The sequence below is a fragment of the Urocampus carinirostris genome, chromosome 12 (assembly GCF_059441175.1).
Source record: "Urocampus carinirostris isolate Australia breed hairy pipefish chromosome 12, RoL_Ucar_1.0, whole genome shotgun sequence".
NCBI lineage: Eukaryota > Metazoa > Chordata > Actinopteri > Syngnathiformes > Syngnathidae > Urocampus > Urocampus carinirostris.
Genome location: NC_142360.1, coordinates 8,113,580 through 8,129,349, shown reverse-complemented (window position 1 = coordinate 8,129,349; position 15,770 = coordinate 8,113,580). Strand labels below are relative to the sequence as shown.

Here is a 15,770-nt window from a genome sequence, read left to right as displayed (position 1 = left end):
TGCAGCTACGGTAGTGTTACACGGTTAACATACAACACTCGGAAAGGTCACTCCTGCACGAATGTGAACGCTAAGGGCAGCGCGGGGAAATCCAGCAAACGAACAGATAACGCGTTAAAGTTAGTATTTAGGTTTTGATTCTTAAGCAGTTTCCCATGATGCATAGCGTCACAAAGAGGAAAACATTCATCCCGCAAAATAAAACACACCACTAAAACATTAAGTCAACATGCAACTTAAAGAGAGCAAACAAATTCAAACGAACGCTTTTCATGGCACAAACAAGATTAATCCTTCAACCCCACAGTAAAAGCAAAACAACACTACTGGTCCACGATATAAAGGAACAACGCCACCTGCTGGACATCACTGCACATTACAGTATCTGTTGTTTAGTATTCTCTCTTTTCTAACCAGGCTAGGTTACAACCGATTTGACAGCACCTATTCATAACTCAATTGAAATGAAGAGAAGAAGCATATCTTGGTCCCAACCCGAACTTCCTTTCCACCTTCCATATGGTTATAACAAACTTTATTGACACAAACACATCACACTCCAACAACGTGGCCCAATTTAGAGATTACAAACATTGCTTATTCAAACATCATTATCAAGAGACTAAATTAAAACAACAGTGATGAACAAGGACAAAACACGATGTATAACCTGTCCATTATCTGCACCGCCTGTCCTCGGTAGGGTCGCGGGGGTGCTGGAGGCCATCCCAGCTGACTTTGGGCAGTGGGCACCCTGAACTGGTTGCCAGCCGGTCGCAGGGCACACAGAGACAAGACAACTCACTCGCTCATTCACACCCAGGGACCATTTGGACGGGCCAACAACTTGACAAGAATGTTTTGGAAGGTGGGAGGAAACTGGAGTGCCCGCAGGACAGCCGTGCGGGCACGGGAAGAACATGCAAACTGGCTGGATTTTGAATCCATGACCTCACAACTGTGCCGCGGGCTCGCTAACCACTCAGCTGCCGTGCTGCGGGGGGCCAGCCTCAATCTGGTCTTTCGGGGAATGGGAACCACCAGCCTGTATTTGCCCGAGACACACCACGCGATGGACAACAACAACTCACTCGGTCCAGGGTTGTGTCTCCATTAGGCCCCTGATGGCGCACGCAACTGGAAGTTCGTGGTTGTTATCAATAAGTGCTTCGAACCATGACCGCTTTTATTCAACAGCGTTCGTCACTTTGAAAGTTACTGGACTGTCTCAGAAAATTAGAATATTGTGATAAAGTTCTTTATTTTCTGTAATGCAATTAAAAAAACAAAATTGTCATACATTCTGGATTCATTACACATCAACTGAACTATTTCAAGCCTTTTATTATTTGAATATTGCTGATTTGGGCTTACAGCTGAAAAAAACTCAAAAATCCTATCTCAAAATATTAGAATACTTCCTCAGACCAAGTAAAAAAAATAATTTTATAACAGCAAAACTAAATCAAACATTTGAAAATGTCCATTGATGCACTCAGTACTTGGTTGGGAATCCTTTTGCACGGATTACTGCTTCAATCTGGCGTGGCATGGAGGCAATCAGCCTGTGGCATTGCTGAGGTGTTATTGATGCCCAGGATGCTTCGATAGCGGCCTTCAGCTCATTTGCATTTGTAGGTCTGGTGTCTTTCATCTTCTTCTTAACTATACCCCACAAATTCTCGATGGGGTTCAGGTCAGGGGAATTAGCAGGCCAATCAAGGACAGTGATGCCATGGTCAGTGCACCAGTTACTGGTGGTTTTGGCACTGTGGGCAGGTGCCAGATCATGCTGGAAAATGAAATACTTATCTCCATAGAGCTTTTCAGCAGATGGAAGCATGTAGTGCTCTAAAATCTCTTGGTACACAGTTGCATTTACTCTGGACTTGATGAAACACAGTGGACCAACACCAGCAGCTGACATGGCTCCCCAAACCATTGCTGACTGTGGGAACTTCACACTGGATTTCAAGCAACTTGGATTTTGCTCTTCTCCAGCCTTTCTCCAGACTCTGGCGCCTTGACTTCCAAATGAAATGCAAAACTTGCTTTCGTCTGAAAAGAGGACTTTGGACCACTGTCCAGTGCTTCTTCTCCATAGCCCAAGTCAGACGCTTCTTCCGTTGTCTTGAGTTCAGAAGTGGCTTGACCATGGGAATACGGCTATTGTAGCCCATTTCCCGGACACGTCTGTGAACTGTGGCTTTTGATACCTGGACTCCAGCTTCAGCCCACTGTCTTTGAAGCTCCCTCAAATTCTGGAAGCGGCTCTTCTTCACAATTTTGTTAAGGCTGCGGTCATCTCTCTTGGTTGTGCAGCGTTTCCGGCCACATTTTTCCCTTCCAACAGACTTTTTGTGGATATGCTTTGAAACTGCACTCTGTGAACAGCCTGCTCTTAATTTCTTTTTGTGTCTTACCCTCCTGATGGAGGGTATCAACGATGGTCCTCTGGACAGCAGTCAGATCAGCAGTGATTTAGTTTACTGAACCAAGCTGAGTGTTTTTAAGGCTCAGGAAACCCTCGCAAGGTGTTTCGAGTTAATTAGATGATTCAGGTGATTAGTTGAATAGCCTACTTGTATACTTTTTCATGATATTCTAATATTTTGAGATAGGATTTTTGAGTTTTCTTAAGCTGTAAGCCAAATTCAGCAATATAAAAAAATAAAAGGCTTGAAATAGTTCAGTTGATGTGTAATGAATCCAGAATGTATGACATTTTGGTTTTTTTAATTGCATTACAGAAAATAAAGAAGTTTATCACAATATTCTAATTTTCTGAGACAGTCCAGTATGTTTGAGCCAAGTCACACAATTGTATACAAATTTGAAATAATTTAGAGTGCGCATGGCAGTCATTTACATCGGGAGCTACGGATTTCAATGTCCATCACTTGGTTAACTCAGGAAGGCAGAAGTTCAATTCTAATGTGATTAGATAGAGTACATTACACTTTCATTTTGACATTTCATTGAAGTTGAGCTTCCAGCTACTCTGAACATATTCCCCCCATCACAAGTCCACAAAGGACCAATGAACGGTCATCAACGACAGACAGTATATGATTTCATCATTCCTATCTGCCTACTTCACGCTCAGGGAGGAATATTTCATCTCGTCATCGTAGTTGGCAGATCCATACAAGGTAGAAACACATTTCACAAGTCAAAAACTATAGAAATGATCCCTAAGAGTATAGTCTTAATCTTCAAATGTGCACCCACCCGCATTAATAGCCGACAGAACTACTTGTGCTCGGAGGGCAACATTGTCGGTAATTTGCTCCAAACACATCGATCGCTCCTATACACCCAAAAAAATCAAGGGAAATCCAAGCACATATGGAATATGAAAGACTGAATGGAGTTAAAATCTAGGTTATTGTTGCAGTCATTAAGCCCCACAATACTTTGCGAGGTTTGTGATTTTAATTCGTTTTGGAAAAAAAGTCAAGTTCTCCAAAAACAATTTGTGCTAACGCAAATACATGCGAGATTCCATCGAGCAGTACCTCCTATTTATGGGTACTCTCTGATTCTTTTGGAATCTTTACGTGAAATAAGCACCACGACCTCGTACGTCTGTAAAGAGGTCCCGGGAAGCAACGGTCAAAGAAAGAAAGGTTCCGCACTTGCCCCTCACTCCCACTTTTCAGACGGACGAAAAACTTTTACGGTTCATAAAAAGCTTTAACTGGACATGCGATTCTTGTTCTCGTGTGATTTCAGTCTCATTATGCTAATTGACCTCCGGTGCGAATGAGGGTATACAATGCCGCTGCGCATGTGCAAAATAAATCTCAAGAAAACTCCTCTCAGACTTCTCGAGTGGTGTGTTATGGCGTGATCTGGCGGAGAGCACGTATCGTGCGCCGTTGCTAGACTACGCCCCAAGTAGGATGACTACTGGTAACCTGACAGGTTATGGGCCCAGTATGATGTCTAATAAGTGGTTTGATTGGCTTTTGTTTGATGGTTGACGGGCGATCATACGAGCTGTGGGAAACCAGAATCCTAGCACACTTGGAATTGCGAGGAGGACGCCAACGATGTCTGAGCGGATACCATCCTGAAGAATACGCAAGCATATGCTGAAACGGTGCAAGTCCTGGACAGTAGAAGTTTGTCCTCAGTCATGCGAGAAGCGACGGACGCAAGGCACTGACAATTGTACGAGCACATTACGCCGACAAGGGGAGACCGCGTGTCATATGTTTGTACTGCGACCTTCCTTCCCTCGAATGGCAGTGAAGGTAAAGGGACTATCAGACTTGTGTAATCCGTTTGTGGTCCACGTCACTCCGATGAGGGAGAACCTGACTGTCAGTGACATCAAAACAAAGGTGAGGAGCTGCAAAGACCGTAAACGTCATCGGCCGAGCGATCTGACTGAGTACACGATAATGCGAGCGTCAGTGGACCAGAGACGGGTATAAGCCACTGGGACGAGCCAAAGGACGGAGACACAAGTCAAATGATGATGTCCAAGCCAATCAGACATACAGACATACATAAGAAAGGAATGGGAATAGTGCCCCATCTCGAAGTCAAGGTGATAGTTGGGGCACTACCCAGTAAGAGAGAGAAGGCCAGCAGCCTATCTTAGAGATTAACAATGTAAAACAGAAGATATTGAAGATAAACAGGTGGTGGACCATATTCGTAGAGCACTTTTTAAGTACCCAAAACGTATAGAGAGGCAATTTCTTCCGGAATATCCCAAAAACGGGTCAAAGCAATGGTGGATGAAGATTCATCATTAAATGAGATTTTTGGTTTGAACAATTTTATTGACACTAGTAATGACACTTACACCCTGTATTTACTGCCGAAGGGAAAGAAAGCAGTGGGGGGAAGTTGGGTTTTTATGGTTAGAGAGAACCTCTACAAACCTGAAACTTTTAAAGCTGGATATGTCGCAAAGGGATACGGGCAGGTAGAAGGCATAGATTATAAGGAAACCTTCTCCCCAACTGCTGTTATGACCTCAGTGAGGATTCTTATGCAAATAGCCGCGCAAGGTAACCCAAGGCTCCACCAAATGGATGTCAAAACGACATATTTACACGCTCCCATAGATTGTGAGTTGCACATGGAACAACGGAAGGGATTTGAAGTGGAATCAAAAACCGGTCAACCAGTTCAGAGTGTACTTTGCCCGGTGCCCACAGTTAGCTGGGACGGGCTCCAGCGCCCCCACCACCCTAGTGAGGAGAAGCGGCACATAACATCGATGGGTGAATGGATCTAAAACTGGTGAGCATCTAGTTTGTAAATTGAACAAATCTTTGTATGACTTGAAACAATCGGGACGCAATCGGAACCAACCGGTTACTGCTTTAGTCTAACCCAAAATGGTCCAGTTATATCCAGGAAAACCAGAAAACAGCCTACGGTGGCGCTATCAACTTGCGGAGCCGAATACATGGCACTGTCATCCACGGTACAAGAAAGCATGTATCTCGTGCAATACTTCATGGCGTGGATGAGGAAACACAGCACACACCAGATTTGATTCATGAAGATAGCCAGGGGACTATTGAACTGTCTAAAAACCCAGTATGTAGGCAACTCAGTAAACACATAGACGTAAAATATCATTTTGTACGGTCTGCACAAGTTGATGGTAAAATTACAAGCAAGTAGTGACCCACTGAGCACACGGTGGCTCACATGCTGACCAAGCCACTAACAAAACCAAGATGTGAAAAGTTTAACTGTTATTTATCGGGAAGCTGTAGATAACCATACGGTGATAGGCGTAACTTCAAATCTCGTTCATTTTGACAATACTGTAAAACGAAGAGTACATTTCGTGCCTCGCTGCTAGACTACTTCCGAAGTAGGGCGCCTACTGGTGGTCTGACGCAAGTAAGAGAGCGTGTGCAGGGCTGTTTGAAATCATAGCAGTGTAGTGTGACGAACCAGAATATCTCAGGTTTTAGTATGGGTTTTATTGTTACATGCCAGACAAGTGAGCAGTAGGTGCAGTAGATTCTCAGGAAACAAACAAGATCCAGCATTCATAATAGGCATGCCGTGCAATCGGGCAATTACTTCAAAGGGCTGTGTTAAAAAAATAGCAGCGTCTGCTGTCGACTGTACAAACTCGAAACTATTTCGTATTTACCCAAAAAGTTAGGATCTAGCAATCCTAATATCTAGTTGCATGACCACAGTTGTTTATTACTGCCTCACATCTGTGTGGCATAGAGTCAACCAACTTGTGGCACCTTTCCGTCGTTGTTTCACTCCGTGACTCCTTAACAACAATCCACAATTCATTGACATTTCTTGGTTTTGCTTGACAAACAGTATTTCGTGAAGTTGTCGATCGGATTGGGATCTGGGGATTGGGCTGGCCACCCCATGACATGAATTTTTTTGGTTTGGAACCAAGACTTTGCCCGTCTACTGGTGTGGTTGGGACCATTGTCTTGTGGAAACACCCATTTCAAGGGCATGTCCTCGTCAGCATATGGCAACATAACATCTTCAAGTATCTTGACATACACAAACTGATCCATGATCCCTGCTATGCGACAAATGGGCCCAACACCAGAGTAGGAGAAACATGCCCAGACCATGATACCTGCACCACCATGCCTCACTGTCTTCAATGTGTACTGAAGTTTGAATTCGGAGTTTGGGTGTCGTTTCACACGCGGTCTGTGGCCCCTGGACTCAAAAAGGGCAATTTTACTTTCATTAGTCCACAAAACGTTTCTCCATTTTTCTTTAGGCCAGTTGATGTGTTCTTTGCCGAATTGTAACCTCTTCTGCACATGCCTTTTTTTTTTCAACATTTGCCTGGGATTCTTGAAAATACATTTGCTTTACGCAGACGTCTTCTCACGGTCACACCACTTACAGGTAACTGCAGACTGAAGCTGATCATTGGCTGAGGCTTTGCCATTCTGGTTTTTCTCCGGTCCATTTTAATAGTTATCTTCCGTTTTCTTGCACGCGTCTCTGTTTTTCCTGGCTCAACGGCCAACAATTTTTTTACCTCTCTATGGGTTCATCCTTCTCCAATCAACTTTTAAACCAATGAACGCAGTCCTCCGGAGCAGTGTCTTTAACGACCCCCATCCATCCATTATCCTCAGTAGGGTCGCGGGGGTGCTGGACCCCATCCCAGCTATCTTGGGGCAGTGGGCAGGGGACACCCTAAGCTGGTTGCCGGCCAGTCGCGGGGCACACAGAGACAGACAACTCACTCGCTCATTCAGACCCAGGAACAATTTGGACCGGCCAATTAACCTGACATGCATGTTCTTGGAATGTGGGAGGAAACCGGAGTGCCCGGAGGAAACCTACGCAAGCACGGGGAGAACTGCAAACTCCACACAGGAAGGTTCAATCTCTCATGACCTCAGGACTGTGCCGCACACGCGCTAACCACTGCGCCGCCGTGCTGCCCTTCTTGAACGACCCGTTTTCCTCAAATTCGTGTTCAACCTGTGCCGGCTCCATCAGCCTTAAATAGGCGCCCACCCGATTCGCACCTGTTTTGTTTTTTCTTCCCCAAAATTTAAGAACTCAGAGATTAGTTGCCACACTGCAAATTTTTTTGAACACACCCCTTCGAACTATTTGCCCAATTGCACAGCCTTCGGAGCGTGCCTATTATGAATCAGAACACAATGCACGATGTAAATCCGCAAAGTAGCGAAACCGCGATAGGGCCTGAGGTCGATTATTTGTTTTAATTTAAGCTCAAAAGAAGTACTTGGTTCCACAGTGTTTTGCTATGGCTTTTTAGGAGTACATTTGGAAATGGGGTTTTGGGGTTTTTAAGGGTTATTGATCTATCTTCGTTATTCATTATCCATTATCCGTTATCGGTCAGTTCATAATACGCTACAAAGCCTAGGAGCCGGGACACTTACTCTCAGCCAAAAGGCCAAGCTAAGGTCCTAGTCCTAAAGCCATGCTGCGATCATTGCGAATGCACCGTTCCCGGAGGTACTGCAATACCGGGCCGATGCGTGGAGTGGACAGAGCAAGCTCATATTCCATCTCCGAAATGCAAAAATCAAAGATGGTGACTTCATAGAAAGTACACAAAAGGGCCAAGCTAAGGACCTAGCACATCAAAGTCACCAAAAGGCTAAGCTAAGGTCAGGTCAGATGAAACGACATCTCTAAATGACAGGACCGTCCCAACCTGTTCCAGGTGCGGAATGGCCATTGTAATGCGCTCTAAACACTAAAGGCTCTCATGAAAACCCAGGAGCGTTATCAGTCACTATGCAAGATGGTCACTTCTCATCAAATGATGTTATAGATGGGCCTGAACTGAAATTCTAATTACAAAAGCAGCGCACTAACAATTGCTATTGACATTAAAATCAGGGGAGAGCGCGAACGCAGTCCCCCACTACCAGAAATTATGCAGTCGAGATTCCCACATTTGGGGAATTCGCAGAGGTCAGCTCAACCGGAGTGCAATGGCTGAGCCTCACCCTGGGTGAACCACCTTCATTTTTTGGTTTTTGGTTTGAACAAATTTATTGACACTAAAAACAGAAAACAATCATGACAATCTCAACAGCAATTAAGCACATTCACAATATTATATTCCAATATTACGCTTTTAACAGCAAACACAAAGTGAGGTTTGAACAAACCTTCTCGAAAATCAAACATATTCACAATTTCATTATATAACATCTTTGTTAGTGTCAATAGATCCGTCCAGGCCAAAGTCGATTGTCCTCGGTCTGAACAAATCCACTGACACCAACAGCAGCAAAACACAGCCATCAAGCATATTCACATTTTTTTTATATTTGACAATATGACGTGACGATATGACGTTTTAACATTTTTTCCTGACATTTTCAACATCAATGAAACAATTTCAGAGTTATTTTCTTTTAACAGTAGTTAACCAGCGTGTAAAAGGCAATACTATTGTGCAAGGGCATAGCTCTGCCACCCCACCCTCCCAAGCAGCATTCTTCCAGTCCTCTGTGTGGGTCCTTTCCATTCTGCGTGGGTCCTCTCCCTTCTGGGTTCCACAACCCAGGCCGTTGCTGCCGGGACTCCCACAGTGTAGCTCCGGCTCCCCCCTCCGGGTGGGTACAGACGAGTCTTCTTTATGGCTGCGTCCTAGGCCCGCCGCTCGCAGATTGTATGGTATCTGCAGCCATTTGGAGCACAGCCACGGGGGGGATCTGCCTGCACCTCCATACCAGCAGGTTTCTGGAGGTCCAGATGGCGTCCTTGATGGCGGCGAGAGTGAGCCAGTCCCTGGCAAAGTCGTTCCGATGCCTCCTCGACCGACTCACCCCGTAAAGCACGTACTGTGCATCAGGGACCTCTCCTGCTGGCAAGTCCGGGAACTTTCCTAGTTGTTCGGCCATTGTCCACAAGACCTTGGCAGCGCTGCACTCACAAAAAAGGTGCCTCACCGACTCCTGGGCGCCACAGCCAGGTCGAGGGCACGTCGAAGTCGCTGACATTCCTCTGTGGTGCATTACAGCTCTGACTGGGAGAACTTCATGAGCCACCATCCATGACAAGTCTCGTAGTCTGTTTGGGAGGGCAGGATGATTGACGTTGCTCCAAACCGTTGTGGATTCGCCAAACGCAAGCCCCCGCACAGGGCTTACTGTAGCTCGCTCTTGCACAATAGCAATAAGGGCCCTGTGGTTTTGTAAAGTGTGACATTCTTGTGTTTCCAAATCAAACTTCTTCAAAAAATCCCGGATAAAGAGATGTGTTGGTGGCAAGTTAAACGAAATTGGAATCAAACGATTGTCTGGTACAAGCTTTAGCTTCCGCAAATATGAGCCCATCCAAAAACGGGTCATTGCTTGACTTTTCGGGTTGTTGGGTGGGCCCACAGCGTTTTGGAAGTGGAGAGAGACATATTTGCTTCCCAGGAAAAGCTGGAGGTCAGGCACTCCTTTCCCCCCTTTTTCCTTTTTCTTTTTCATTGTATCTCTTTTTATCCTTTCCCACTTTGAGCCCCAGACAAAGCGAAAGATGGCTCGGTCCATTTGTAACAGCACGTTTCTTTTAGGCATAAAAATTAAACTGATTGACAAAAGCATTGGGAGGATGATCGCTTTGATGATTAGGACCTTCCCCTCTATTGTCAGTTTTCTTAGTGACCAAAAAACAAGTTTTTGCTTAACTTTCCTTGTCACGTCATCCCAGTTGGTCTCGCCTCCTCCATCCGCATTGAATTTTATCCCTAGGATTTTCTGGTCTGTCTTTAACACCGTCAGCGGGAGTCCTGCCTTTTCTGTCTCTTTCCACATTCCATAAAACTTCACTTGTGATTTTTCTCTATTTAGCCTTGACCCAGACGCCCTCCCAAACAGGTCAGTCAAGTCAAGGGCTCTTTCAACAGATGCGCGGTCAGTACACAAAATATTAAAATCATCCATGTACAAAACACACTTGGTAATTTGTCCCCCACTTCCTGGGATATTGATGCCTTCGACAAATCTATCTTTTCTTAACATTTGTGCCAAAGGTTCAATGCAAAGAACATAGAGAAGGGGAGACATAGGGCAACCTTGACGTACACCGCAGTTGATCTCGATTGCTTCCGATAAATTCCCGTTAATCATGAATTTGCTGTAGATGTCTCGGTATAGCAGTCCTACCCAATTGATGTATTTTTGGGGAAAACCACATTTTTGCAATACCCTGAAGAGGTATTGGTGCGAGACTCGATCAAAGGCTTTTTCAAAGTCTAGGTTTAGGACCGCTAGTCGCATGTTTCTGTCTCTTGCATAACAAATGGTGTCACGGATCAGCATGAGACTGTCGCTGATCTTCCTTCCCACAATGGCACAGGTTTGGTCTGGATCAACCAAGTCTCCCAAGACAACAGACATTCGTGTTGCTAGAAGCTTGCTGAAAATTTTACAGTCCACGTTTAAAAGCGTTATGGGTCGCCAGTTTTTTAAGTCAATTTTGTCTCCTTTTTTGTGCAATAGAGTAACTATCCCGATTCTGAAACTGTCTGGCATATGGTCTCGACTGGAAAATTCGTTAAAAACAGTTAACAGATCTGGTGCTAAAATATCCCAAAAAGTCCGGTAAAATTCGAGGTTGAGTCCGTCCTCCCCGGGTGATTTGCCTTTTTTCATAGTCTTTATGCAATCATTCAGTTGGTCTTGGGTAAAGTCTGATGTTAAAAAGGGGTCTTGACGCACTGATCTTGAAATATGATCTAATACATGCCCCATTTCATTCTCATATGTTTCTTTCTTTTCAAATATTTTTTTGTAGTAGTCTTCGACCAATCTGGTTATTTCACTACATTCCTTTGTTATTTGCCCGTTTTCGTTTTGAAGTTTAAAAATCCCCTCATTTTTGCCCATAATTTTTTTAAAAAAGTAGCGTGTACATTTTTCCCCTTCTTCTATTTCTCTTTCTCTGCTTCTTATTATGATGCCTTTGCTCTTTATTTCCGCCAAAGCGTTTAGTTCTTGTTTGATCTCTTTGATTTCATCATTAAAGTCCATCCCCTTTTCTGTTAGGATGAAATAGCGTTGGAGTCTTCTTTGTAGTCCCGACATGCGTTTCATCTCTTTGAGTTTCTTGTTTTTCCCTGCATTTTTAAAAAAGGTCTGTGTTCGTTTCTTTGTCATTTCCCACCATTGTGCTCGTGAATCATACGAGTCTTGAAGGGTCTGCCAGTCTTTGTACAGCTCCCTGTATTGTGCGGCTAGAGCCTCATCCTCCAGCAGGGAGCAGTTTAACTTCCACAAACCCTTCCCAACAGTCATACCTGAAGGAAATGAGAAAGAGCAGGACAGTAGCAAGTGATCCGAAAAAAAAACTGGAATTAATCTTGCATCACTCTGTGCTAAACCCCTCGTAAAGATGTAGTCTATTCGAGAGGCTCTGGCATTGTCACTACTGAACCAGGTGAAGCCCTCCTCTCCTGGATGTATGGATTTGAAACAGTCCACCAGTTTAAATGTCCGGCACATGTCTTGTAATAAAGTTGATGTTTTATCTACTTTAAACTCCTCATCATTCCTCTTTCTATCCTTCCTACTTAGGATGCAATTAAAATCTCCTCCCACGATTAGTGGTTGATGGCCTAGCATATGCGACTGGATGTCCTCTAAAAGTTCGTACCTGAGTTGTCTGTCGGCATGGCCGTATATGTTAATGAGGTTAAAATCATTCCCTATATAAGAAAGTCTTGCTAAGATTGCGCGTCCGTCTCTTATCACAGTACTCCCCTTTATGATGAGTTGAGGGTTGTTTATTAAAATGGCTACCCCATCGTTACGGTTTTCATTCGAGCCACTCCATAATGACGGATATGGCCAAATCTCTTCCCACTGTTTATAATTTTTTAGAAAGGGGATGCAGCATTCCTGTAGTAAAAACACATCCGTTCTGATAGTTTTTAAGAACGATAAAACACTGTGAGCCTTAACCTTTGATCTCACACTTCTCACATTGATAGTAGAGAATGTAATGTTCATAATTGTTGTTAAAGTATTTAAACTAGTTAGACAAAACCGGGGGATCTGAGTCCATTCTTTGGTGATCATCGAGATCATCGAGAGTGTCACCTGTGTCAGACACATCACTTAAGAGTAGTACCTCATTTTGAGACTCACCGGGGAAAACTCTGGGACCCTCTGACTCTCTGTCTGTGGTTCCAGGTCTTCCCCTTTTTTCTGGGTTAGGGGGTGAGCCAGAGGACCTATCAAAGGGTCTCTTACTTCCTTGCCCACTAAGGGTCAGATTTTTCCCTCCCCGACTTCCTCCGTCTCAACTTCATACAGTTCCCTTGTGGGCTTATTCACCGGCAATCGGCTTTCTTCTAAATCTCTTATCTTTGTTTCTGGTTTTTTCACCACTCCCAATTTTGTCTTACTTTTACTCCTCTTTCCAGTGCCCGTATGGGTTTTTGGAGAGTCATTCGCCTTTTCGATTTGTTTGACTTCTCCAAATCCCGCCAATGGCGTAGCAAACAAATTTGCTAATTTGAACTCTCTTCCAGGCCCTTCCTGATTAATATGTGTTTTCGGAGTGGCAGTTGCTTTTTCTATTCGTTTGTCATGTCCAAATTCAGGTATTTTATGAGAAATCGAATCAGAATTTCCAGGTTCTTCCTGTTTCAATTTTGATTCTCTGGTCTCTGCTCCAGGGGTTTTGGTAGGTACATCTGTTTTTTCAATTTGTTTGTCTTGTCCAATTTCTTTGTGCATTTCTTGATCAATTTCATTGGGTATTTCCATAACTTTATTCATTTCCTGTTCATCTTCATTGGGTATTTCTATAACTTCATTAATTTCTTGTTCATTTTCATTTTGTATTTCCATGACTTTATTAATTTCATTGTCTTTGTTATCTTTATTCACTTCATTGTCTTTGTGACATTTATTCATTTCATTATCTATGTTGTCTGACATCATTTCATTGTCTTTGTTGTCTTTGTTAACTGCCTTCCTAGCTTTCAATTTGTTAGCAAACGAATTCGGGCAGTTTCTAAAGAGGTGATTCGTTTCTCCACAGAGATTGCATTTTCTGCTATTGCTACATTCCTCAAAGGAATGTCCAATTGTTCTGCACTTTCCACAAAAAATTCGATCACATACCTCAGCCAGATGCCCATGCTCACCACATTTGCGACAGAGTTTCGGTTGCCCTTGATAGTGGATAAAGCCACGGTTTTCCCCCAGGAATATAGTCGACGGAATTTGTTTCATTCCCTGAAAGCCCTGAGGATCTTGCCGTAGTTGGACTGGTACCCTCCAGGCACCATTCCAATAGCCTTTCTCACACCTCACCTTCATAGCCTGGCCTTTTACTGAGCAGTATCTACTCAACCAATAACAGACGTCATCAGCACTGATCATCTCACTAAACATTCTAACGACGACAATCTTGTTAGTATTATCAGTCAGCTTCTCCACTGTAAATCCTGAAAACTGGGACCTCACTCCCTCAAAGCGATTCCAAAACTCTTGATAAAGAGCTGCCGTTTCAAAACTCACATCAAAGCCTTTGCCAGAAGTCATTTTTATGACAGCATGTACCTCCTCCTTTTTAAACTTCAGAATCTTTTCAACAAACTTGTTAATAAAATCCGTCCTTGACATTCCCTCCGAAATTGCCACAACATCTTTGAGCAAGAATCTCACGCAGTTACGTCTCCGCCCGCCGGTATAATGCCCGGCCATGGCAGGACTCGGCTGCTTTACTTCTAACTATGTTAAAATGGTTAGAATTGTAAAATTAATAATTAACAATACTCTTAAAACCGACGCCAATGACAGTATAAACGCATAGAACGAGCAGTGCTAACCTGATGCGTCCACCATCAACCGCGACTTCAACCAAGAACCAAGTTCTGGCTTTAACCTAGCACATCAAAGTCACCAAAAGGCTAAGCTAAGGTCAGGTCAGATGAAACCACATCTCTAAATGACAGGACCGTCCCAACCTGTTCCAGGTGCGGAATGGCCATTGTAATGCGCTCTAAACACTAAAGGCTCTCATGAAAACCCAGGAGCGTTATCAGTCACTATGCAAGATGGTCACTTCTCATCAAATGATGTTATAGATGGGCCTGAACTGAAATTCTAATTACAATAGCAGCGCACTAACAATTGCTATTGACATTAAAATCAGGGGAGAGCGCGAACGCAGTCCCCCACTACCAGAAATTATGCAGTCGAGATTCCCACATTTGGAGAATTCGCAGAGGCCAGCTCATCCGGAGTGCAATGGCTGAGCCTCACCCTGGGTGAACCACCTTCATGATCATGGTATCTCCCCTGCCAGGTAAGTATGAGTTGTACACGGCCAAGGCAACCAACTATTACTCGAGCGCGCCCCCTGCAGCTACGGTAGTGTTACACGGTTAACATACAACACTCGGAAAGGTCACTCCTGCACGAATGTGAACGCTAAGGGCAGCGCGGGGAAATCCAGCAAACGAACAGATAACGCGTTAAAGTTAGTATTTAGGTTTTGATTCTTAAGCAGTTTCCCATGATGCATAGCGTCACAAAGAGGAAAACATTCATCCCGCAAAATAAAACACACCACTAAAACATTAAGTCAACATGCAACTTAAAGAGAGCAAACAAATTCAAACGAACGCTTTTCATGGCACAAACAAGATTAATCCTTCAACCCCACAGTAAAAGCAAAACAACACTACTGGTCCACGATATAAAGGAACAACGCCACCTGCTGGACATCACTGCACATTACAGTATCTGTTGTTTAGTATTCTCTCTTTTCTAACCAGGCTAGGTTACAACCGATTTGACAGCACCTATTCATAACTCAATTGAAATGAAGAGAAGAAGCATATCTTGGTCCCAACCCGAACTTCCTTTCCACCTTCCATATGGTTTTAACAAACTTTATTGACACAAACACATCACACTCCAACAACGTGGCCCAATTTAGAGATTACAAACATTGCTTATTCAAACATCATTATCAAGAGACTAAATTAAAACAACAGTGATGAACAAGGACAAAACACGATGTATAATCTGTCCATTATCTGCACCGCCTGTCCTCGGTAGGGTCGCGGGGGTGCTGGAGGCCATCCCAGCTGACTTTGGGCAGTGGGCACCCTGAACTGGTTGCCAGCCGGTCGCAGGGCACACAGAGACAAGACAACTCACTCGCTCATTCACACCCAGGGACCATTTGGACGGGCCAACAACTTGACAAGAATGTTTTGGAAGGTGGGAGGAAACTGGAGTGCCCGCAGGACAGCCGTGCGGGCACGGGAAGAACATGCAAAC

At 44.0% G+C, this 15,770-nt stretch overlaps 1 long non-coding RNA gene, 2 other non-coding genes and 2 pseudogenes across 3 annotated transcripts in view; all 5 read right to left on the bottom strand.

Moving 5' to 3' along the window:
* The window catches only part of LOC148354815 (uncharacterized), a 99,105-nt gene that overhangs the window by 46,653 nt on the left and 36,682 nt on the right, over window positions 1-15,770 (bottom strand). The window lies entirely within an intron of this gene.
* On the bottom strand, window positions 2,996-3,210 carry LOC148354835 (small nucleolar RNA U3). Its single transcript, XR_015852360.1, has one exon. It is a non-coding gene; the product is annotated as a small nucleolar RNA U3 (small nucleolar RNA).
* LOC148354834 (U2 spliceosomal RNA) lies at window positions 7,953-8,128 on the bottom strand (annotated as a pseudogene).
* Window positions 8,362-8,497, bottom strand: LOC148354833 (U1 spliceosomal RNA; annotated as a pseudogene).
* On the bottom strand, window positions 14,632-14,795 carry LOC148354832 (U1 spliceosomal RNA). Its single transcript, XR_015852343.1, has one exon. It is a non-coding gene; the product is annotated as a U1 spliceosomal RNA (small nuclear RNA).